The following is a 26046-nucleotide window of genomic DNA, read 5'->3' on the forward strand; positions in this document are numbered from 1 at the left end:
AAATTTGAGAGTTGATGGTTAACGATTCGTTCGGCAACTCTACTTATGGCAGGAAGGAGAGAAATGGGTCTGAAGTTGGTTGGGTCCGAGGGATCAAGTTGAGGTTTTTTTAGGAGAGCCCTGACGGTGGCTTTTTTCCAGTTGGCAGGGACAGCCCCCAGTTTGAAGGAAGAATTAATGAGGTGGGTAAGTGGAGGGGTGATCGTAGAGGCGACTAGTTTTAATTTGCTAGTGGGAGCTGGGTCTGAGGGAGCGCCACTTTTTATCGTTTGTAGGGTGGACAGAAATATCTCTGTGGTGATCTCGGGAGGGATCGGAGGCATGGTGCCTCCGGACAGGATGGGGGGTGACTGGGATTTGAAAGGAGTTGGGGCCAGGAAGAGAAATGAGAATTTTGTCGATTTTCGACGAAAAGAACTCGGCCAGCTGGTTGCATCTTTTGCCCGATGGGTCCGGAGTAGGTGACGGGTCTAGAATTTTGGTAAGAAGGCGCACAATGCGATACGTTTCTTTCGCAGAATTGGCTGCCGCTGATATCTTTTCCTCGAAAAAGGTTGCCTGTGGTTTTTTTATGCAGTTTTTATAGAGCTTGATGGCGGCCCTGTACTCGTCTTTGCTTTCCATCGACCAATTTCTTCTCCACAGGCGCTCGAGTTTTTTGCATGTCTTCCTGAGGTTGCGTAGTTCTTGGGTGAACCACGGGGATTTGGCAGTTTTCTTTATGCTGGGGAGGGATTTGATAGGCAGGGTATCGTCGAGGGATTGGGTGATCCACTCGTGGATTTGGACATCTGCTCTCGAGGGATCTGGGTCAAGTACCGGGACGGTGGTAGAAAGTGCTTGTGCCCAGGAGTTAATGTCAAGATTATTCCACGGGAGAGAGGGTACTTGTGGGGGGGTCTCTCCGGTGTCTCCGCCGAGAGTTTTAGTTTAAAGGGGACTAAGAAGTGGTCAGACCATGGTACGGGGATGGGGGAGTGTATTACCAGTCTGGTAAGATTGGAAAATATAGGGTCCAGCAAATGGCCTTTATTATGGGTGGGTTGATCGCTTTGTAGCTGAAGGCTTATTGAAGCAAGATCTGCTTTCAAGTCAGTGGCTATTTTGTTGGAGAGGTCATCGAAATGGAGGTTCAAATCTCCCAAGACCGTGAAGTTTGGGGTTTGGCAAGCGAGGGAGGAAATGGAATCCAATAAGGAGTCACAGAAGCGTCGTTGGAGGCCTGGTGGGCGATACACTAGTATCCCTGAGATGGTGGTGGAAGGGGGCCGGTGAATGGAAAAAAGTAAGTTTTCATAGTCCAAGATAGGGCTTTCTTTGAACTGGCAGGACAGGTAGTCTCTATATATGATCGCTATCCCGCTTCCAATACCGTACGGTCTGTTCTGATGTTTAATGAGAAAACCTGGTGGGAGCGATTGAATGATATCAGGCTCTGAATCTGAGGTGAGCCATGTTTCTGTCAGAAAGAGTGCTTTAATTTCCGAGCCCTGTAGGAGTGTGTTGATTTCCGTTTGGTGCTTTGGGAGGGATCTGCAATTAATCAGAGCCATCCCTAGGGAAGGTGGTTTAGCGGAGAAGTGGGGGGTGAATTTGTAAGTACACTTCGGACAGCGTGATTGACCTTCCTCTACAGTGATAATACAGCGGCAGGAGGTGGCCATGAGGTCCCTCAATCCGAGCAGTGCTTTCTGGGTGTATCCGAGGGGCGATGGGGTGGGTGAGGCAGGGGTTATGGGCTCTGGGCTCGGTCTGGCGCGGACGGGCGCAGACGGACTTGCCTTAGGCGCGCCTTCGGCGCGCAAATGGCGCTCCCGCTGCGCTTCCGGCCAGTGCACATGATGAATGGCTGCTGAGGAGGGGGCGTGGCCTAAAAGGGGGCGTGGCCTAAGTCCTCGCGCTGCTGGCGTCGGGAGGATGACTCCGGGTTAAGGCTGTTTGGTAGCGTTAAGATCGGCTACCTGTGCAAAGTCTAGTGCTCAAGTGCCCTGCGGCGTGGTAAGTTTTTAGTTTAAAAGATCAAACACAAATTACAGTGACAATAGTACATTTTTAAAAGCGCAGTTTGCTCTCCCGGCTTCCGCCTCAGGAGTGTTAGTCAATTTCCAGTACAGGGCGCTCGCATTCAGCGTCTTGTACTCGTCGCCGGGGGCGTGGCCAAAAAGGGGCGTGGCCAAAGTCCTTGCGCTGCTGGCGTCGGGAGGATGACTCAGGGTTAATGCTGTTTGGTAGCATTAAGATCGGCTACCTGTGCAAAGTCTAGTGCAGAAAGAAATCCACGTATCTTGAAGCATTCTCCAATAAACTCAATCTGGCTGATATTATAGGTCGCCCTGGAGGTTTGGTAGCATTCTTGTGTACTTTAGGTATAAAGTAAATATTCGGAATGACCGGATGGTCATTTCTCATAAATTGATAGAATATATGATTATACCACGATTTCAGTTACCACGCATGGCTTTACCACGCGAATTTTACCTCGCAAGTGGCTTTACCACGCTGGTATTTACAACGTAGCATTTTACTACGCGTTGCAACGTCTTACCTTCACGTCTTTCTCCACGAGCCCTTACTTCCATCCTCCTTTGAAACAAGCGTCAAAACACGTATACCAAAATAAAAAAAGGACTGCTTTTTTGACGTACACGGCACGTCTTTGGGGGAGGCTCTTTCCTCTTTCTTTTAAATTTATGTTTGTTTCTTTGTTAAAGTAACCTGCTTGTTATTTTTGGGGGGGGAGACCCCCCCAGCCCCCCTCCGAGCCCCCCCCCCTCCCTCTGCCCCCCCATGCCCACGCAGATCGACTTGAAGGAATACCACGTCTCCCCCCTAGCCCGTGGTAAAGACGTCGTGGAAGGTACCCTGCGTGGAAGGCACCCTGCGTGGTAAGTGTCACGTGGTAAACGTGAGTAGTGGTAATGCCTTCGTGGTAAATGATGTTTCCCAAATTGATACTCATCAATACTTATTAAACCCGTTCTTTTCCAGGCCACCAACTTCATATAAAATGCATTAGCAGTGTCTCTGATTGCCGCTGCACTGCTAAGCCTGTAACAAGATCGGTCATTGAGTTGGGATAATGCTTCACTTATATATTCCCTTTTGGACCACAACACCACATTTCCTCCTTTATCAGAGTTCCTCACAATTACATCGTCATTTTTTTGCAACTTGGTAATCAAATTATAATATTGCCTGTTTTATTAGAGATCTTCCTTTTAGATGTACATGTTCTGTAATTGAGCTTTTTGATTTCCCCTATCACATGCTTATTGAAAATATCAATGCCATCTCGTAGCGTTATGGGGTTAAACTTTGATTTTTTCTTGAAAGGAGTGGTTTTTATATCAACATTGGTGTTGGTCAATGGTTGGCTTAAGCATATGGGAGACAAGGATTCAGTTTCCTCGAGGTTGTTTTCATTATGTAAATCCGTTAGAACCATTAGTAATACTTGCTCTGTGCCCGATATCGGGGTGAATTTGGGAGTCTGTGTCTTGTGTACTGGTTCCTGCTCCTTCAATGGCTTTTTTAGACTTATTTAAGGCATGGAATTTACACAGTTTCAACTTCCTTACAAATTGATATATATCCATACGAGTATTCGGATAATCAAAGTTGGACTTATTGCAAAATGATAAACACAGAGCTAGTATTTGGATTTCGGCTTTAGTCAAGGCAGCTTCAGTTAGATTAATGACAGTTTTTTCATTTATTGATTTAGTATTTAGTAGCGATTCCACCAGCCCCTCCCGCGTTTCTTGCTGCTGTTTCGCGGAGATGCTTCGTTTGTGGGCTTTGCGCCTTTGGCCGCGTTTGTCGTTTCTCCTCTGCCTACTGGATTTTGCCGAGTTCTCGGTCGCAGAGTTGCCATACGTTGTTCACTAAAAAATTAATCTCTTCAGCGGGAGAGGGGGCAACACCAGGCAAGATTGGTGGGACTCTGTTAACATCTCCTTCCGTTTCACTCTCAATGGCTGAGCTGTTATCTGAATACGAGGAACCCGTTAACTGCCTGCTACTGGAAGGACCAGCCTGTGCCACGTTTGCCCCGGTTTGTTTGACAGATTTGATGGCATCATATTTCCGTGAAAAGGTAAAAATGCGTCCGCATTCATAATCCACCCGATCTCGTTGGAATTTAAAGGCTTTGCGATCTTTAATCTTGTCTTCCTCTTTTCGCAGGCGGGCGGTCATTTCTGTTTTTAATTTATTTATTTCTTCCGCAGAGCCCATCAGGGCTATCTCGTCTGTAAGTATTACTATCCGTCTTTGTAGTTCGACTCTGTCTATTTCAGCGTATTTCACCAATATTTCAACTAAGCGTCTTGAAGAGTCCAAATTGCTTTGAGCCCACTCTTTCATCATATCGGGGTTCCGCTGTTCATAACTCGGAGCCAGCAGGATGCGTAGCCCTTTGGGGATTTATCAGTGAGTGCAAGGGTACAATTGTCTGTGAGGGCATCCAAGGCAAATTTTGAAAGTGAACAAGTGGCTGGTATTACACCCCACGACTTTCAGGCATCACCAGCAATCACTAAATCAACTATTGAGTTGTTGAGCAAGACTACTGAGAGATAGAGGTGAAAAACAAAAAGTGATATTAACGATCTGGTTTATCTACTTGAGCAGAGAGGATTGTCCTATCACTATGTGCTTACGGAAGAACCTGATCTTTAAAGTGCCTATTGCTTCATATATTCACCTTAAAGGTAGGTATCTTACAAAAGTAGAGGGGAAAGGATGCAGCCTTATGGCTAGAGCGGTCAAACCTGAAGCTGGGGAACCAGGTTCAAGTCTCGCCATCAACGGTCAACATCCTATGATTCTGAGCAAATCACTTAATCTCCCCGTGCCTAACAAAAATGAATGTGTCCATCTGTAACGAAACTGGTGCTCATGTAAAGCGCTCTGATACCAGATATCTTTGGGCCTAGTTCGCGCTACACAAAACTAAAAAAAAACCAAAGTAGGTTTAACCCATACAGACTTCACATGAAGCACTTTATTGGGTCTACTACTGAGTGAGCGGGCCTTCACCATGGTAAATAGGTCTTCACAGGACAGCAGACATCAATTCTATTCGCCCCTCAATGCTAGCACATTGCATTTTTCCCTCTGAGACTATAATCACTTTACCCATGTCCACTCCTCTCTCCTGGGTGTGCAAGTATGTGATGGGATGAACCACTAACTAGATGACAAGTTGTAGGTAGTGATCTGCCATTCCTTACAGTGAATAAAGTCCTTGCCTCCTTCAGCCGTGCAATGACTCTGCCGGAGGAAGGATATGTCAGCATGCTGCTACATTTTTATTGGGATGCTCGGGGCTTGATGAAAATGGTGGTTAAAAGTAAAGGGATGGATTAGAGTTGTGAGTTGAAAGAAAATAAGAGAGTGCCATACATGTCCCACAAAGGAGGCTAAGCAGTTAGCAGCCAGCCCAGACACTGCAGATGCACAGTGTGCATGTGAACTGAATGCCTGGCAGCAGGTGAGTGTGGTTGGAGAGAGGTAAAAGTAGGACTAGTTCTTCTCCTGTATGCCTCATGAAGCTTTGTGGAAGCAGTCTACCGCAGACCGAACTGAATTGTGATCACATTACCATGCGAAGTCTTTTGACCCAAACAAATTAGAATAAGCAAATTGTACTCCATAATAAAATACCTCGAGCATACCCCAGTCACCTCAACACTTCCCACATCTGTTGGGATGGAAACGTCCCCTGCATGGTTTACAGCCATGTCTCCTACCCTGCTTGCACACCTGTGAGTATTTGGCACCCTGTTTTTTTTTGGGATGTTTAGCCAGTCTCATGCTAATCCTCCATGTGTGTCAAGGCCTAGGCCTGCCTTGTGAGAAGAGTTTTGTCCCAGACCTGGAGTGAGTACCAAGTTTTCCCTTGAGACACTCTCCCTCAGCCTATTAACACACTCAACATGGTACAGCAACTCACATAACTAACACTCAAGAAGGTCACATGCTCAACATGGTCTTCTCAGCATCACCAATGATCCAATGCAAACCACTCATACCCCTGCAATAGATCCTCATGTGCCTTCTCAGTGCCTTATCAGCAAACCAAGGTCAACCCAAAAGAGAAGACTAAACCTTTAGACCCCTCAAGGTGTTCTCCATAGAAAAACTACTGCTTGAACTCCTCTCACCCCATCAACTCCATGACTGATAGCAACACAATTCTAAACAACTTCAACAATTTTCTGGCAAACTACATAAAGATCCAATAAAAAAAATTTAAAAAACACAAGCGGAAGCCAACCATTAGGCACTCTAAAGACCTTGCTGACTATAAACGGTCCATCTGCAAAGAGGAAAGAAAATGGTGGGAAGCAAAACTAAGGATGATCTCAGGATACTGTAATCCCTTTGTGTATCATGCAGAATGCTCATCAAATCAGCCAAACCAAAGTACTATACCTACCTGCATCATCAATGCAATGACACTAACATAAGTAAAATGCTTTTCAAAACATATCAAGCAATGCATCAGCTTCCTGCCGAACCCACCCATTCCTTACGCCACAAAAAAGTGCAATGCCATCTATCATTTCAATACAGAAGATCTGACACCACATCAGCACCAGGCCTGCTTCATCTCTTATACCCAGCCCTTTCAAAAGAATCCCACAATGGTCATCCTTCACTACCCTAGCTCTTGAAGGACATGACCATATATTCCACTCCCTCAAAGTCACTTCCCAAAGAAGAGGTCCTACCCTCAGCTTTCATCAAAGATCTCTAGAGACAAGCTCTCTACCCTGGCTCATAATGATCATTGCCTTACTCACTCAAGGCATCTTACTTGAAGCTCTGAAGACAGGACCAATCCTTTCACTTCTGAAGAAACAAACACTAGATCGCAATGACCTTCACCAACTACAATCTCATCACTCACCTACAATTCATTAGGAAGATCATTGATAAAGCATTCAACAGGCAACACCAAGTCACATTAATGCAAACCACCTCCTGCACAACTACCTGTCTGGCTTAAGTTCACACTATAGCACAAGACCGGTGCCTTACATAATGCCCTCCTGACAAAGATGAAGATAACCTCCCGATTTTATTAGACCTCACAGCGGCCTTCACCACAGTTGACCATCCCACCCTCTTAAGCACCCTGGATTGTCAAATGGAATTCACTGGCCATGTCTTTCACTGGTTCTCTGCCAACCAACACCCTTTGTTCACATGGGTATCTCCAGGTTCCAAAAGAGCCCCATCACTTGAGGAGCCCCCCAGCATTTCATATTGTCCTCCGTCGTCTCCAACCTATAAAGGGAGCCACATGGTGCTCTACTCACAGATATCAGCATCAAAATTCAACATTAGGATGATGGTACATAATTATACTTAAAAGTCTAAGACCTGGATGTCCAGGGCATACCTTAACCCAAGCAAACCAGAATTCCTGTTATTTGCCAAGAACATCGTAAGGTCTAAAATAAGAACTGTGCTTTTTCCTTCCGATTTAGAGGCATGCTCTCTGACAAAATCAACACAATATTTAAGGGGACAAATCCTCAGTGAACATGCTCTTGATGGGAAATGCAGCTATCGCCTGGAATTAAACGAGTTTCTTGATTCTTATATTAAATGCACAAACCTACTCATTCCTCAGATCAATATTATTGCAAACATGTTTAGCGTCCAGCAGGCAGAAAGTTTCTGAAAATAAAACAAAATAGCACATCATTTTCCCCTTCCATCAACCACTCTTCACACTTCAGGGTCAATCAGTGTTTCCCACTTTTGGAAAAATCTTAAGATCTACCTAGAGAATAGAGATCCTGCTCTCTGGCAACATATCCTACACAGTAACCCACTCTAAGCAACTTTCTTCAAGCTCAGGACATAAGGGAAAATATTAAATGTTCTACTCTTGTATTGATCAACATTCTAATATCCTGCTTTGACCAGGTTTATAGAAGCAACCAAAGCACACATACTTACTGTGTAACCTTTGTAACGATGTAACCTTCAACTATGGTCTGATTCTCATGTAAAGCGCTCTGATACCCCCGGGTCTAGCCAGCGCTATATAAAACCTTTCAAATAAATAAAATACGTTTAGCTTCTGCACACCTTGTAACCATCAAGCATGTCGACAAAAAATGGGCATGGAAGAACATAGTTCTCAATACATGCCACTGAATGCTAGAACCATACCTTAAAACTTCCATACCAATCACAAAAAATCAGCTTTAAAAAAAAAAAAGGCCAAAAACATACCTCTTAGCAGTCTTGACTGCACTACATGCAGTTGTGGATTTTGTGTCCATGTATGAGGAACTCATCATACATGGACACAAGATACACGACTGCAGGTCTTACAGTTGCCAGATGACTGCCTTACTACTCAGGGAAGGGAGTAATATAGTGACAGATTGCAGAACTAATCAATCTCAATATCCGTACAAAATCATGCTCGCATCACTTGGTAAACGACTACAGTGCTAAAATCTAACGAACAGTCAATTAAATATGTTTAACATCACGCCAACACCTCATTGCCTTGGGATCATCTCACCCAGACGCTTCTCAAACTTCGTTCCTTAATGTATCCTCCACAACTTGCATGCCAAAGCAGATTTCCCCATCAAACCACATCACCACGGCTAACCCACTATCAACACGATAAATACTGCATTGAAATAGTACTAAACCACAACTTGCATTTTCACATTGTGGCCTTCTCACATTCTCATCATCACAGCATCAAGGGAAAAGTGACGATCAAACACCAAACATGCATCTCAACCTCTTGGTCCTCTCCTACCAGAACAACCCAACCTGCCCACAGGCATTCTCACAAGACTAGCAACTCACTCTCATGTACCTGCTCCTCAGCATCAAAACTGCCACAGTGCCAAAGGCCAAAATTGCAATAAGTCGCTGGAAGATCAGTCCTGCGATATTCTGTCCTAGGTCTCAAATACAGCACTCATGTTCACGTTGTCCTGGTTAAGATGCAACTAAGAAAGGAGTGGCCATGTAGATGCTCAATGTGCCACAGCCAACAGAAAACTCGGGCAAGTTCAGAGCTGCAAGATGATGCAAGACAAGCCTTGCAGCAATGAACGACTTAAACATGTCCAGAACAAGCGAGATATGTAAAACCCAAACAATCTGCGACTAAAGGTTATAGGAAGTGCATCATCAAGTCTCATTCTTGACTGTTTTTTTCATTCATTTAAAGTAATTTTAACCAGATAATGTGTACTCTTGTACTGTACCCACCACAGAACAGCAATTCAGACTTAAATTGAGCATGTGATCTTTAGAAGCATCAGACTTGCCTCCTTTTATGAAGGATAGGCAATGGTGTATTCATCTTTTCTTAACACATAGGTGTTCCTGCATTATGCACTGCTAGCAGGTTAACTGTTTGTAATATAAGCCAGAGTAGGTGTGGATTGTGTGGAGGGGAACATGTGGTAGAGAGAACAGTCCTGGGGTAAGAAAGTGAGTAATTTATTAGTGTAGATGTACAGCCGAGAAAGAACATGGTAGACGCCTGGAGGTGCCAATGGAGCTCTGACAAAGTCCTTCCATTATCTCCGTCCATAATGAGTGCTTTAGATCACACTCAAGCCACTTGGTGTGGGATGATTTGCTTAGAAAGGTGATGTCACATTATATGGATGCACAAAATACCCATCACCTGTAGAGAAGCCAAAGCAGTCAGTAGTCTAAGTTCATCATTTGGGATAACTTTTCCAAGAACAGACACCTGGAGAGAATGACAATGATGTCACTCTACAGCTGATCTGTGGCATCAAATGTCACTATTTTACCCTGCAACAGCCAATGAGATCCTTTTAACTAGTCTTCTGGAGATGGACAATGCTGGCAAAAATGCACGCAGCTGAGATCCCCGGTTGGTCTCAGACAGTTCATAAACTGTGGCAACCCGAATACTGCCCTGAGGCTTGAAGGTATTATACAGTTACCATCTTGAGTCACAACTGATGTTGATGAACCTCATTGCTCAATCTCCTCGAGTGTTAAAGGTGTGAGTGCACTTAGTAATCTATTTAATATTTTTAATCGTTGTATAGAGAGAGAGGGGAGAGAATGGAAAGAGAATATTTGTTAGAAAAATGTGGAGTCGAAGCACTTCCACGTGTATTTTAACCCTTTAACCGCAGCGAAAATTCCGCTGCTGTGCAGGTGAGATAAAGGGTGGGTGTGGTTCGGACAGCCCCCGCATCGAACGGGTTCATTTGTCAGTTTTTTAAATAAATTGAATATGAAGAAGATCACACAATAGAACTCAATCCCTCCAGAAATACTGGAAACAATAACTTACCAACCAGTTCTCTTGACTGGAGCAACACTGCAACACAGAACCTACACCAAACAAAATTAACTGACAAGCCCAAAATACATGTTTTTAAAAACCAAATAACGTATAGTTTACCTGTTGGTGTAGTTTTGCAGCTTGAAGACTTTCTTGATGCACTATGCTGTGCATTATTCTGCCATCTAGTGGTTGGGTCTGGAATCAAAGTCTTTTTTCTCTTTTTTCGTAGCCCAGGTGGGCGTCAACGTACCACCATTTGGTGTCCTTCGTGACGTTGACGTGCTTCCTCCGGAAGTCCCACCTTTGCCCGCCATCTTCGCATTGTTTTTTTTTCTCTTGTGTTTTTCTTGTTCTTCCTCCTATTTTTAAAGTCTTGTTCATTTTTAATCCCTTTCCTTCGGTCTCATCTTTCTGGCGGAGGAGGGTGGGTTCGCTAGTGAAGCCAGAAAGTCTTCAAGCTGCAAAACTACACCAACAGGTAAGAAACTATACGTTTTGCAGCATGAATCTTTCTGGATTCACTATGCTGTGCATAGACTTTGTAGCGGTTTGTCCTTTTTGTGGTGGCTAGGTGGAAGATGAGCACTGGTTGATGAATATGTGCTGCAAGACCTTCTGTCCCTACCATAGAAACACTCGACGGATTGCCTTAACAGGTATTGCCCCTTTCCTCCGTCTTTGTTCCAGATTTACAGACTCACACTGTCTGTTTTTTTCCCGACCCTGCCCACCGCCCGCACCCCTTCCCCCCCCATTTTTTCCCATCTCTTTCCCTCCCGCTCCTTTTCCCTCCCCCCCCTGTTTTCCATCCTCCTTCCCCTTTACCCTCCCTCCCTCCTCCTTTCCCCCCCCCCGTTCCCCCTCCCCCTCTTCCCCCCACCCTCCTGCCTCCCCTTCATCCCCCACCAACCCGTTAACACACGACTGTACATCTGTTTTTTCCCTGTAGATATCCTTACTATTTAACCTGCAACCTCGACCTACGAAACCCCTCTCATTGGTAATTGTGGCGGACCATTGGTGCAGGTATATAAATATTCCAATCAGTGTTCTTAGACATGTTTTTGTTTCTAAGTAAAGTAACTACAATTCTATACTCTGGCGCATTATACCATTATACAAATCCCTCTCTCCTTTGCTAGAAACACTCCAAAATTAATCGTCTTTTTGGACTATCGTGACCTGAGTTTCTAAAAGACATCGCACCCCTCAGAACAAGGTATACAAACCTTTTATAAACCTTTGTGACTGTCTCGTAATTTCTTCATTCCTACATTAACTATCAGTAGCCATTACCAGCTCCAAACTCCCGTCAAAATCAGGATTCTAACAAATTCCATTCCTTCATTTCACTGTCCGCTAAGGGGATATACCTATAGGATTTTTAGACCCTGTACCTATACCAAGTTTATACAAACAATCAGTCAGGATGTAAACCATGTTGTATAGTCAGCTAGGTTGTACACAGTGTTGTATATATTTATGTATAGTCAGTTAGGGTGTGCAATAAGATGTATAGATTTATGTAGATACATACATGTATAGTCAGTGAGGAAATGCACAATGTTGTATATATTCATGCACAATCAGTCAGGATGGGCACCATGTTGTACATATGTTTGTAGACAGCAGGACAGGTTTGAGTACTAGCAGGGCAGTTCTGCCCGTGTTTTTAATCACTAACTTGTAAAATTGCACTGTATGTGTTTTGAGCACGTATATGATTAGGACAATATACTGACACTGATAAGTATTACTATTTTCTGTTTGCATAGGTTTACTTGGAAATTTCATGGCTTACTGATGAAGGCCCTCAGCCGAAACGCGCGTAGTTGTTACTTTTAGCCATGTTTTTAGATTGCAACGATCAGCTTGTTTAGCACCCTAAATACAGTCTCCAAATAATGAAATGTTATGAAATGTACTGAACATTGTAAAGAGCGAATTTGTGCAGCATATTGTATATGTAGATTGACCATCACATATACAGAGGAGACACACAAAAAACCAAAAAAAACGTTCGCTTTTTAACTATAAAGAAACCTTTCATTAAATTAACATTTATATTTTTGTACCATGCACATTGTTTAAACAGTCATTACTGTCTGATGTCAGGTCTTGTCCACTAGTTAAAATTGTTCCTAATTACCTGTTTTTTCAACCAATTTGTGTATCCCGAATTAGGAACTCTAGTCGGGGATACCCCCTCCTTTTCTTGCATACATCAAAGTCTTTTTTCTCTTTTTTCGTAGCCCAGGTGGGTGTCAACGTACCACCATTTGGTGTCCTTCGTGACGTTGACGTGCTTCCTCCGGAAGCTCCCACCTTTGGCCGCCATATTCGCATTGTTTTTTTTTCTCTTGTGTTTTTCTCATTCTTCCTCCTATTTTTAAAGTCTTGTTCATTTTTAATCCCATTCCTTCGGTCTCATCTTTCTGGCGGAGGAGGGTGGGTTCGCTAGTGAAGCCAGAAATCCTCAAGCTGCAAAACTACACCGACAGGTAAGAAACCATACATTTTGCAGCATGAATCTTTCTGGATTCACTATGCTGTGCATAGACTTTGTAGCGGTTTGTCCTTATTGTGGTGGCTAGGTAGAAGATGAGCACTGGTTGATGAATATGTGCTGCAAGACCTTCTGTCCCACTTGCGCTGCTTTGTTCATTTGGATATCTACGCAGTAGTGCTTAGTAAATGTGTGCACTGAAGAGAATGTTGCAGCTTGGCAAATGTCTTGAATCGGTGTGTAGGCAGAAAAGCAATTGTTGCTCCTTTCTTCATTGTTGAGCTCCTTGTAACAGTTGCCCAGCTTGTTTGTGGCATAGTTGAATGGATTGTCAAAACCACCGTGCAACAGTATTTTTGGTAATTGGTCATCCCAAAAAACTGCTTGCGAAAGAAACAGAGTTGCTTTGTCTTTCTGCACTCCTTAGTCCTTTCTATATAGTGGATCACCGCCCTCCTGGCGTCGAGTGTGTGCAGCGCTCTCTCTGTGTTTGTGGTTGGTGTTGGGGAAAAACTAGGTATTTGGATTGTTTTTTTATGTGGAACCGAGGCACCACCTTTGGCATGAAGTGTGGGTCTGTTCTCATTAGAATCCTATCACTGTGTATCTGCAGGTAGGGCTCTTGAAGTACTAGCGCCTGCAAGTCACTTGTTCTTCGCAGTGATGTGATAGCCAGTGAGAAGGCAGTCTTTAGCGTGAGCATGTGCAGTGTCACCTTGTGCATCTGCTCGAATGGTGCCTTCATCAATTGGTTAAGGTAAGAGAGAAGACCCCTCGTGTTCCAGGGAACAGGGTACTAAATGACCTTACAAGTCTAAGGGATATCCCTGGACTGACTTTTGGACAGCAATTTATATTGTAATTTCACTTTGAACACACCTCATCCATATAATACCCTTTGGAAACAGGCCAAAAACTAAAATGTAACGTTTACACTCTTTTATTAAAATATAGTCAGAATATTCTTGGTTAAAATTTCAGAAAAAACAGGTATTCTAAAAACACACAATGTAAATACATCTCATACATTCAAATAAAATACATAAGAATCTAATCAGTACGATACATAAAAAGAACCCTAATATGGTAAATACATTTCACAACAAATTCATTTTCATTATTAAAAAACGGACAAAAAAACCCCTATATTCAGATAGCTCGAATGATGTTTCTACAATTTAATTAGATCCAATGGCCTTTAAACATTAATGTATTCACACCAGAGTACCTAAATTGGCCTATGACTGGTGCCTTCTAGGCTTTACTTGGATTCTCTATTGCACAATGCGTCGACGCGTTTCGGTGTATATGCCGTAGATGTGGTCACACCTTCCTCAGGACACATTTACGTGGGGTCATCGATTTCATGTAACTGGTACTCTTCTGTATATTAGAAAGATATCCATCAGTGCAAGATAAAATCTACATACAACAAGCAATGCATAACAGTTCATGAGCATCATTCAATTTTAGTTTCTAAATTCTTTACTCAAAACCTCTAGATCTGGCTCATTGCACGGGCCTTTAGTATACAATTCCTTGATATAACCATAGGTTGATCTATTGTGCGGCCTGGAGAATCTTACATTTCAAACAATAAATGCAGTCTATAAATATAAATTCACCCATCTGTTTTAAATCATCATGGTTCGCGTTGTGAGTTTCATATCTCATCGTCATTCGTAGGACCCTCCGTTGGATTGGTGTCAGTACAACGCATGTTATTACAACGCATGCTTTTACATCGGATTTTTTACAACGCAACTGTTATTACAACGCGTTTTTTTACAACGCATGCTATTACATCGTAAAATAGTGTTACTGATTCAAAAGTACTATTACAACGCATTTTAATACAACCCATACCATTACATATATATATATTTTTTTTTTGTAAAATAAAATCTGGCACGGGATGCAGGGAAATTAGGGGTTTTGGGTGGGTAAGTGTATTAAAAAACGGGTCATTAAACTACTATAATATTACGAAATCGGTTTATTTATTTAATAAATTAATACCCGAGTATTAAAAAACATATTTATTTATTTAATAAATTAATACCCGAGTATTAAAAAATAATACATTTCAAAGCATACCATTACATATATATATTTTTTTTTTTGTAAAATAAAATCTGGCACGGGATGCAGGGAAATTAGGGGTTTTGGGTGGGTAAGTGTATTAAAAAACGGGTCATTAAACTACTATAATATTACGAAATCGGTTTATTTATTTAATAAATTAAAACCCGAGTATTAAAAAACATATTTATTTATTTAATAAATTAATACCCGAGTATTAAAAAATAATAAATTTCAAAGCATACCATTATATTTATATATTTTTTTTTTTGTAAAATAAAATCTGGCACGGGATGCAGGGAAATTAGGGGTTTTGGGTGGGTAAGTGTATTAAAAAACGGGTCATTAAACTACTATAATATTACGAAATCGGTTTATTTATTTAATAAACTAATACCCGAGTATTACAAAACATATTTATTTATTTAATAAATTAATACCCGAGTATTAAAAAATAATACATTTCAAAGCATACCATTACATATATATTTTTTTTTTTTGTAAAATAAAATCTGGCACGGGATGCAGGGAAATTAGGGGTTTTGGGTGGGTAAGTGTATTAAAAAACGGGTCATTAAACTACTATAATATTACGAAATCGGTTTATTTATTTAATAAATTAATACCCGAGTATTAAAAAAATAATACTATTTAACATCGATGACTGTAATGACACACCAAAAAATAAATACATAAATTTTATTAAATAATACGTAGAACTGCTTACATGCAAAATAGAGTTTAGGGGTGGCTAAATATGTTTAAAAATGGGTTCAAAAATTAAAATAATAACACGATACCGATTTAGACCATTAATAAATTAATACTCGATTACATATAAAAATACTGTATATCATGGAATTCTTTAACAACGCAAAAGAATATATATATATTTTAAGAATATAAAGAAGAAATAAGAGTTACCAATACTCGATAGACAAAAATAATGACCTTACGAAGAAATGAACGCCATTTTAAACACAGCAATGAAAAATAATGTCCATCTACTATTTCAATGCCCTCCAATGTCAACAAGACATTCAAAATGGATGCTAAAACGGAACGAAAGTTTGTTGAGCATACTTTTAAATAAAACAATTTAAATTATAGGTTTCCTCATGAAATGAATCCCCCAAAAAAATGAAAGAAAACAATATAATTTACGAAAAATATAATGCTATTTAAGAAAAGTTATAAATAGACGTAAACCACCATTTTGAAAACAGTTGATTATCAACTAGCAGAGTAATCAGACGTGAAAACCTGACCCTCTGACCTCTTGAGATAAATATCACCGAAAGCGACCGTAGAAGCATTTCTATTTCATAGAACAGTAAGTTATTTAAAACGATTTAGTAAAATGATGTAGGTTAACATATTATTAGCGAAATATTTCCTAAAACTGTTTCAATTTTGTATTAATTAATATAGTAGTATACATTAATTTAGTAATACTTAGAACATAATATGTTAGGTTGATTCGTTTTTTTGTTAACATAGTGAACGGTAATAAGAGTTAAAAATTATTTTAAGAGAAATAAATGTATGTAATTAACGATAAACAAAATATAATTAATTCAACGATTTAAAATATTTCGTGAAGTAATAAACTTTAAAAAAATTTATGTATAGAAACGCCAACATTTCTAAACTAATGAGAGATGGCTTAAAAGTAATATTTCTTAAATTCGTACATCCAAATGCATGATAAACGATTTAATAATAACTAATACATATATTTCAAAAGAGGAACAACAATTACAACGCAACTATTAATCCATTTCAAAAATTTCTTAAAATAATATCTCAGCCAGACCTAACTGGAAAGCAAAAATTGATAATTGCATTAAATAAAGTGGATTATTGAAAAATATTTTCCATATAATTGGAACATTAAATGTATATTAAAAAAATCGTAATCAAATAACTGTTTATAAAAATATAAATGGTTTGTTTAAATTATTTTATTTAATCGAAAATAACAAAGCACGTAAAAAAAGAACAGTCTATATACCCCCACTAAGTTCATTAAATAACCTGAAATACTAAAAATAAATATGATTAAACGATAAAGGAAAAACAGTGTAAAGAGTTTGTATATATGTATATATAAAAAAATAAGGTTCTATTCCATCTGAAAAAATTAAAAAGCTAATACAAAATCGTACGATAATGTGCAGTAATATATTATTTTTCAAATTAAAAATGATTCAAAAACACTACATTTAATTTAAACTTGTGAAATTGTATTATTTATAGCCAAACTGAAGAAGTAGCAAAACTCACAGAACGTCGAAGAAACAACCAAAATCGAGAGTATTTTGAAGAATTTTCAAAAAACCACCTTCAAAAAACAAAGGTAATTTCCATGAATATATATATTGCATTTACAGATTTCATAGCAAATAAAAAACAATGTAGTAAAGATTATAAGTGCAGTATAATAATAACATTTACCATATTTCTAAACATCCTTCAAAGTAAATGTTTTTCCCCCACATATATATATATAGAACAGCCAATAAAATGGTACATTTTCTAAGCATTGAACACCTTTTGTACTTGTTTTCTTCACAGCTTACCAGAAACCACTGCAAGGCAGATATCCACAAAAAGCCAGCCTATTCCACGTCTATATACAACAGTTTTTCGAAAAGAATCTTCCGAAACCCAAGGTAAATTTCCTAAATAAACACATCTGAGTATCATATTTCAGAGCAATTAAAAATCATTGTGAAACGCATTATAAGTGCAGAATAATAACCAGAAAAATTATTCAATTTCTATCCCAACTCTGTGAAAGTGCAAGAGTAGGGAAAGTACAGGATAGTGTCCAAGTGCCATTTACTATTGTAACTCCAGGTGAGTGCATATTCAGAGAAAGTGCTGGTTAGTGAAAAAGTGCCATTTACTATTCTAACTCCAAGTGAATGCATATTCAGAGAAAGTGCTGGTTAGTGAAAAAGTGCCAATTACTATTCCCACTCTGTGAAAATGCAAGAGTAGGGAAAGTGCTGGATAGTGTCCAAGTGCCATTTACTATTCTAACTCCAAGTGAATGCATATTCAGAGAAAGTGCTGGTTAGTGAAAAAGTGCCAATTACCAAAGTGCATGTGTAGGGAAAGTGCTGGATAATGTCCAAGTGCCATTTACTATTCTAACTCCAGGTAAGTGCCTATTCTGAAAAAGTGCTGGATACTGAAAATGTACCCCTTACTATTCCTACTCTGTGCAAGTGCATGTGTCGGAAAGTGCAGAATAGAGTTAAAGGCCTCTTACTATTTAAACACCACATCATTGCATATTGAAAGAAAGTGCAGTTTAATGATAACATGTGCCATATTTATAAACATGCATAAAGGTAAATGCTTTTTCCCCCACATATATATAGATCAGCCAATAAAATAATACATTTTCTAAGCATTGACCACCTTTTGAACTTGTTTTCTTCACAGCCCACCACAAACCACTGCAAGGCAGTTATCCACAAAAAGCCAGCCTATTCCACATCTATATACAACAGTTTTTCGAAAAGAATCTTCCGAAACCCAAGGTAAATTTCCTAAATAAACACATCTGAGTATCATATTTCAGAGCAATTAAAAATCATTGTGAAACGCATTATAAGTGCAGAATAATAACCAGAAAAATTATTCAATTACTATCCCAACTCTGTGAAAGTGCAAGAGTAGGTAAAGTGCAGGATAGTGTCCTATTGCTAGTTACTATTCTAACTCCAGGTAAGTGCATATTCAGAGAAAGTTCTAACTCCAAGTGAGTGCATATTCAGAGAAAGTGCATGGTTAGTGAAAAAGTGCCAATTACTATTCCCACTCTGTGAAAGTGCATGTGTAGGGAAAGTGCTGGATAGTGTCCAAGTGCCATTTACTATTCTAACTCCAGGTGAGTGCATATTCAGAGAAAGTGCTGGTTAGTTAAAAAGTGCCAATTACCAAAGTGCATGTGTAGGGAAAGTGCTGGATAGTGTCCAAGTGCCATTTACTATTCTAACTCCAGGTAAGTGCCTATTCTGAAAAAGTGCTGGATACTGAAAATGTACCCCTTACTATTCCTACTCTGAGCAAGTGCATGTGTCGGGAAAGTGCAGAATAGTGTTAAAGTGCCTCTTACTATTTAAACACCACATCATTGCATATTGAAAGAAAGTGCAGTTTAATGATAACATGTGCCATATTTATAAACATGCATAAAGGTAAATGCTTTTCCCCCCACATATATATAGAGCAGCCAATAAAATAATACATTTCCTAAGCATTGAACACCTTTTCAACTTGTTTTCTTCACAGCCTACCAGAAACCACTGCAAGGCAGATATCCACAAAAAGCCAGCCTATTCCACAACTATATACAACAGTTTTTCGAAAGGAATCTTCCGAAACCCAAGGTAATTTTCAAAAATAAACACATCTGAGTATCATATTTTAGAACATTTAAAAATCATTGGGAAACGCATTATAAGTGCAGAATAATAACTAGTAAAATTATCCAATTACTATCCCAACTCTGTGAAAGTGCAAGAGTAGGTAAAGTGCAGGATAGTGTCCTATTGCTAGTTACTATTCTAACTCCAGGTAAGTGCATATTCAAAGAAAGTGCTGGTTAGTGAAAAAGTGCAAATTACTATTCCCACTCTATGAAAGTGCATGAGTAGGGAAAGTGCTGGATAGTGTCCAAGAGCCATTTACTAGTCTAACTCCAATTGAGTGCATATTCAGAGAAAGTGCTGGTTAGTGAAAAAATGCCAATTACTATTCCCACTCTGTGAAAGTGCATGTGTAGGGAAAGTGCTGGATAGTGTCCAAGTGCCAATTACTATTCTAACTCCAAGTGAGTGCATTTTCAGAGAAAGTGCATGGTTAGTGAAAAAGTGCCAATTACTATTCCCACTCTGTGAAAGTGCATGAGTAGGGAAAGTGCTGGATAGTGTCCAAGTGCGAATTACTATTCTAACTCCAAGTGAGTGCATATTCAGAGAAAGTGCTGGTTAGTGAAAAAGTGCCAATTACTATTCCCACTCTGTGAAAGTGCATGTGTAGGGAAAGTGCTGGATAGTGTCCAAGTGCCATTTACTATTCTAACTCCAGGTGAGTGCATATTCAGAGAAAGTGCTGGTTAGTTAAAAAGTGCCAATTACCAAAGTGCATGTGTAGGGAAAGTGCTGGATAATGTCCAAGTGCCATTTACTATTCTAACTCCAGGTAAGTGCCTATTCTGAAAAAGTGCTGGATACTGAAAATGTACCCCTTACTATTCCTACTCTAAGCAAGTGCATGTGTCGGGAAAGTGCAGAATAGTGTTAAAGTGCCTCTTACTATTTAAACACCACATCATTGCATATTGAAAGAAAATGCAGTTTAATGATAACATGTGCCATATTTATAAACATGCATAAAGGTAAATGCTTTTCCCCCCACATATATATAGAGCAGCCAATAAAATAATACATTTTCTAAGCATTGAACACCTTTTCAACTTGTTTGCTTCACAGCCTACCAGAAACCACTGCAAGGCAGATATCCACAAAAAGCCAGCCTATTCCACAACTATATACAACAGTTTTTCGAAAAGAATCTTCCGAAACCCAAGGTAATTTTCAAAAATAAACACATCTGAGTATCATATTTTAGAACATTTAAAAATCATTGGGAAACGCATTATAAGTGCAGAATAATAACTAGTAAAATTATCCAATTACTATCCCAACTCTGTGAAAGTGCAAGAGTAGGTAAAGTGCAGGATAGTGTCCTATTGCTATTACTATTCTAACTCCAGGTAAGTGCATATTCAAAGAAAGTGCTGGTTAGTGAAAAAGTGCAAATTACTATTCCCACTCTATGAAAGTGCATGAGTAGGGAAAGTGCTGGATAGTGTCCAAGAGCCATTTACTAGTCTAACTCCAAGTGAGTGCATATTCAGAGAAAGTGCTGGTTAGTGAAAAAGTGCCAATTACTATTCCCACTCTGTGAAAGTGCATGTGTAGGGAAAGTGCTGGATAGTGTCCAAGTGCCAATTACTATTCTAACTCCAAGTGAGTGCATTTTCAGAGAAAGTGCATGGTTAGTGAAAAAGTGCCAATTACTATTCCCACTCTGTGAAAGTGCATGAGTAGGGAAAGTGCTGGATAGTGTCCAAGTGCCATTTACTATTCTAACTCCAAGTGAGTGCATATTCAGAGAAAGTGCTGGTTAGTGAAAAAGTACCAATTACTATTCCCACTCTGTGAAAGTGCATGTGTAGGGAAAGTGCTGGATAGTGTCCAAGTGCCATTTACTAGTCTAACTCCAGGTGAGTGCATATTCAGAGAAAGTGCTGGTTAGTGAAAAAGTGCCAATTACCAAAGTGCATATGTAGGGAAAGTGCTGGATAGTGTCCAAGTGCCATTTACTAATCTAACTCCAGGTAAGTGCCTATTCTGAAAAAGTGCTGGATACTGAAAATGTACCCCTTACTATTCCTACTCTGTGCAAGAGCATGTGTCGGGAAAGTGCAGAATAGAGTTAAAGTGCCTCTTACTATTTAAACACCACATCATTGCATATTGAAAGAAAGTGCAGTTTAATGATAACATGTGCCATATTTATAAACATGCATAAAGGTAAATGCTTTTCCCCCCACATATATATAGAGCAGCCAATAAAATAATACATTTCCTAAGCATTGAACACCTTTTCAACTTGTTTTCTTCACAGCCTACCAGAAACCACTGCAAGGCAGATATCCACAAAAAGCCAGCCTATTCCACAACTATATACAACAGTTTTTCGAAAAGAATCTTCCGAAACCCAAGGTAATTTTCCAAAATAAACACATCTAAGTATCATATTTTAGAACATTTAAAAATCATTGGGAAACGCATTATAAGTGCAGAATAATAACTAGTAAAATTATCCAATTACTATCCCAACTCTGTGAAAGTGCAAGAGTAGGTAAAGTGCAGGATAGTGTCCTATTGCTAGTTACTATTCTAACTCCAGGTAAGTGCATATTCAAAGAAAGTGCCGGTTAGTGAAAAAGTGCAAATTACTATTCCCACTCTGTGAAAGTGCATGAGTAGGGAAAGTGCTGGATAGTGTCCAAGTGCCATTTACTAGTCTAACTCCAAGTGAGTGCATATTCAGAGAAAGTGCTGGTTAGTGAAAAAGTGCCAATTACTATTCCCACTCTGTGAAAGTGCATGTGTAGGGAAAGTGCTGGATAGTGTCCAAGTGCCAATTACTATTCTAACTCCAAGTGAGTGCATTTTCAGAGAAAGTGCATGGTTAGTGAAAAAGTGCCAATTACTATTCCCACTCTGTGAAAGTGCATGAGTAGGGAAAGTGTTGGATAGTGTGCAAGTGCCATTTACTATTCTAACTCCAAGTGAGTGCATATTCAGAGAAAGTGCTGGTTAGTGAAAAAGTGCCAATTACTATTCCCACTCTGTGAAAGTGCATGTGTAGGGAAAGTGCTGGATAGTGTCCAAGTGCCATTTACTATTCTAACTCCAGGTGAGTGCATATTCAGAGAAAGTGCAGGTTAGTTAAAAAGTGCCAATTACCAAAGTGCATATGTAGGGAAAGTGCTGGATAGTGTCCAAGTGCCATTTACTATTCTAACTCCAGATAAGTGCCTATTCTGAAAAAGTGCTGGATACTGAAAATGTACCCCTTACTATTCCTACTCTAAGCAAGTGCATGTGTCGGGAAAGTGCAGAATAGTGTTAAAGTGCCTCTTACTATTTAAACACCACATTATTGCATATTGAAAGAAAGTGCAGTTTAATGATAACATGTGCCATATTTATAAACATGCATAAAGGTAAATGCTTTTTCCCCCACATATATATAGATCAGCCAATAAAATAATACATTTTCTAAGCATTGACCACCTTTTCAACTTATTTCTTCACAGCCTACCAGAAACCACTGCAAGGCAGATATCCACAAAAAAGCCAACCTATTCAACAACTATATACAACAGTTTTTCGAAAAGAATCTTCCGAAACCCAAGGTAATTTTCCAAAATAAACACATCTGAGTATCATATTTCAAAGCAATTAAAAATCATTGTGAAACGCATTATAAGTGCAGAATAATAACCAGAAAAATTATTCAATTACTATCCCAACTCTGTGAAAATACAAGAATAGGGAAAGTGCTGGATAGTGTCCTATTGCTAGTTACTATTCTAACTCCAGGTAAGTGCATATTCAGAGAAAGTACTGGTTATTGAAAAAGTGCCAATTACTATTCCAACTCTGTGAAAGTGCATGAGTAGGGAAAGTGCAGGATAGTGTCCAAGTGCCATTTAGTATTCTAACTCCAAGTGAGTGCATATTAAGAAAAAGTGCTGGTTAGTGAAAAAGTGCCAATTACTATTTCTACTCTGTGAAAGTGCAAGAGTAGGGAAAGTGCTGGATAGTGTCCAAGTGCCATTTTCTATTCTAACTCCAAGTGAGTGCAAATTCAGAGAAAGTGCTGCTTAATGAGAAAGTGCCAATTACTATTCCAAATAAAGTGAAAGTGCATGAGTGGGGAAAGTGCAGGATAGTGTCCAAGTGCCATTTACTATTCTAACTCCAGGTAAGTACATATTCAGAGAAAGTGCTGGTTAGTGAAAAAGTGCCAATTACTATTCCAACTCTGTGAAAGTGCATGAGTAGGGAAAGTGCTGGATAGTGTCTAAGTGCTAATTACTATTCTAACTCCAAATGAGTGCATATTCAAAGAAAGTGCTGGATAGAGTAAAAGTGCCACTTACAATTTCAAGTACAAAAAAGTACATTTCAAACTTAAAATCAACAGTAAAAGCAAATAAATATTTTTCAAATTATGTTTAAATAAGAAACTTCAAAAATGTGTGTATCTTAAATAGAATATAATTCATATTTCCTTTTTTCAACAGGAAATGGCAAGCCAAAATACTGCAACTTACACCAAATCTCGAAAAGGGAACAGACTCCTGAAACATTGTGGGTATATATACTGTAATGAGAGGCTAAGTGAACCCAGGAGACATTGGAGGTGTGTACAATATTATACCGCCCATTGCAGCGGCAGAGCGGTTACTGTTGGTGAGATAGTGGTAAGAACCACAGAACATAACCACTCTGCCTCTGCAATGGAGATTGAGATACGCGATACTATCAATGAAATGAAAGATATTGCATCCACCTCCAATCAAACTCCTGGTCAGATTTTGAGAGAGGTTGCTCAACATGTCCCTGGACATGTTGCTTGTAATATGCCAACAATCCCAAATTTGCGTAGAATTATTCAAAGAAAAAAGCAGGCAAGTAACACCCAAACTGTTACTCCTCAAACTTTTGCTGATATTGTAATTCCTCATGATTTAACCCTTTCCTTCTCTAATGAACCTTTTCTACTGTATGATAACCAAAACCCTCTCAAACGCATGTTAATATTTAGCACTCCCCGTAACCTTTTTAAATTAGAAAATACAGAAATTTGGATGATGGATGGGACGTTTAAAAGTACGCCCCATCCATTCACCCAAATTTACAGTATTCATGCTCAAATTAATAATAATGTAGTACCTTTAGTATACAGTTTATTACCAGATAAGCAATCAGCAACCTATACTGAGTTTTTATCAGTTATTAAAGAAAAAACTTCAGGAATAAGTCCTAGGAAAATCATATTAGATTTTGAATTGACAATGATGAATGTCATCAACAAATTGTACACGGATACCCAAATTCAGGGATGTTTTTTCCATTTTTCCCAGGCATATTGGCGTAAGCTTCAAAAAACATCCCTGGTTGCTGATTACTCGTCTGATAGCAAATTACAAGTCGAACTTAAAAAATTAACTGCACTTTGTTTTGTACCACCTGATAGTGTAGATGACTACTACACAGCAATTTCAGAGTCAGAATATTTTGTAGAACATGAGGAAAAATTGGCACCCATTTTAAATTATTTCGAAGACACATGGATTGGACGTCTAGGCAGATCGGGTCGCAGGAGGAAGCCACGTTACCATGTGGAGTGGTGGAATTGCTACTCAACCTGCTTAGAAGGTGGTGCAAAAACAAATAATGCCATAGAGGGATGGCATAACTCCTTCAGTCACACGATTGGCAAACACCATCCTAATTTCTACTCTTTCCTGAAAACTTTGAAGAAGGAGCAAAGTTTTCAAGAAATGAGACTTGCTCAGGCATTGTCAGGTATTCTAAACCCACGTCCTTCAAGGCAAACAAAGGAAATGTCTGAGAGACTATTGGGTGTACTACAACAATTTTCGTTGTGTGTGGCTTTGGATTACCTAGAGAATGTTGCTAATATTTTACATTTTTAACTATTTTTTTATTTAACTTACTTTCCTGCTTTGCCCTAAATTAATTTTTCAATATTTTAATTCATTTGAAATTTTTTTAAAAATTTTTAAATTATTACTTGTCGGGTTCCCTTACCTTTTTTAGATTTTTTTTTCTCTAAGTACACCTGTTAAAAATAAGAAAATATTATTTTCTTATCTCTTTCAAAAGAAGAAAACCCTAACATAATAGTTGTTAAAAATCTTTATGACAACTAAAATGGAAATAATTTGCATTCCATTATTTTTTTAAATGTTGTAAACATTCTGAACGTACCAATAAAAGTTATAGTATACAAAATGACACCCCTTTATTTTAGAAAATTGATGCTGGCTTGTGATAAATTATATTAGTAAACTGGTACTATTTTGGAAAAAAATATCTGTTTCTTTATTATATTTTGCAAAAATTTCTGTGCTATTTCAAACAGAAATATTTTTTGTAAAAGATAAAATACTTTATTTTTCTAAGCTTAAGTTAAAAGCATTATTTTATGTTTTTTATCAAATTTACCCCTATAAATTTGACTTTTTCATTATTTATTTCACACCAACCTAACTGCAGTATTTCTCGCTAACTAAACAACCTAACTGCATTTTTTCTCGCTAACTAAAAAATTCAAATTGGCATTTTTACAAAAAATAATTACTACTTTCAATGAAAATCCTTTTTTTCCCAATATGTAAACAATTTATTCTAAAATAACGGACCTCGATATCAACTTTCTCAAACAAATCGATAACATCAAAATGTAACCAAATCAATCAATTATGAACATTTTTCTA

General features: G+C 39.0%; 1 protein-coding gene across 2 annotated transcripts in view; it reads right to left on the reverse strand.

The window, feature by feature from the left end:
* The window catches only part of LOC147710554 (torsin-4A-A-like), a 248373-nt gene that overhangs the window by 16145 nt on the left and 206182 nt on the right, over positions 1–26046 (reverse strand). Inside the window, exons 1-2 of one of the 2 annotated variants that reach the window (XM_086921231.1) lie at positions 8864–8987; positions 7978–8072 (exon numbers count right to left, since the gene is read on the reverse strand). The exons of the other annotated variant lie outside the window; for it this stretch is intronic. The gene's annotated coding sequence lies outside the window, so the exon portion shown is untranslated. Of the gene's footprint in view, positions 1–7977; positions 8073–8863; positions 8988–26046 lie in introns of those variants that run through there. 2 annotated transcript variants of the gene reach the window in all.

The sequence above is a fragment of the Lissotriton vulgaris genome, chromosome 5 (genome assembly GCF_964263255.1).
Source record: "Lissotriton vulgaris chromosome 5, aLisVul1.2, whole genome shotgun sequence".
Classification (NCBI taxonomy): Eukaryota; Metazoa; Chordata; class Amphibia; order Caudata; family Salamandridae; genus Lissotriton; species Lissotriton vulgaris.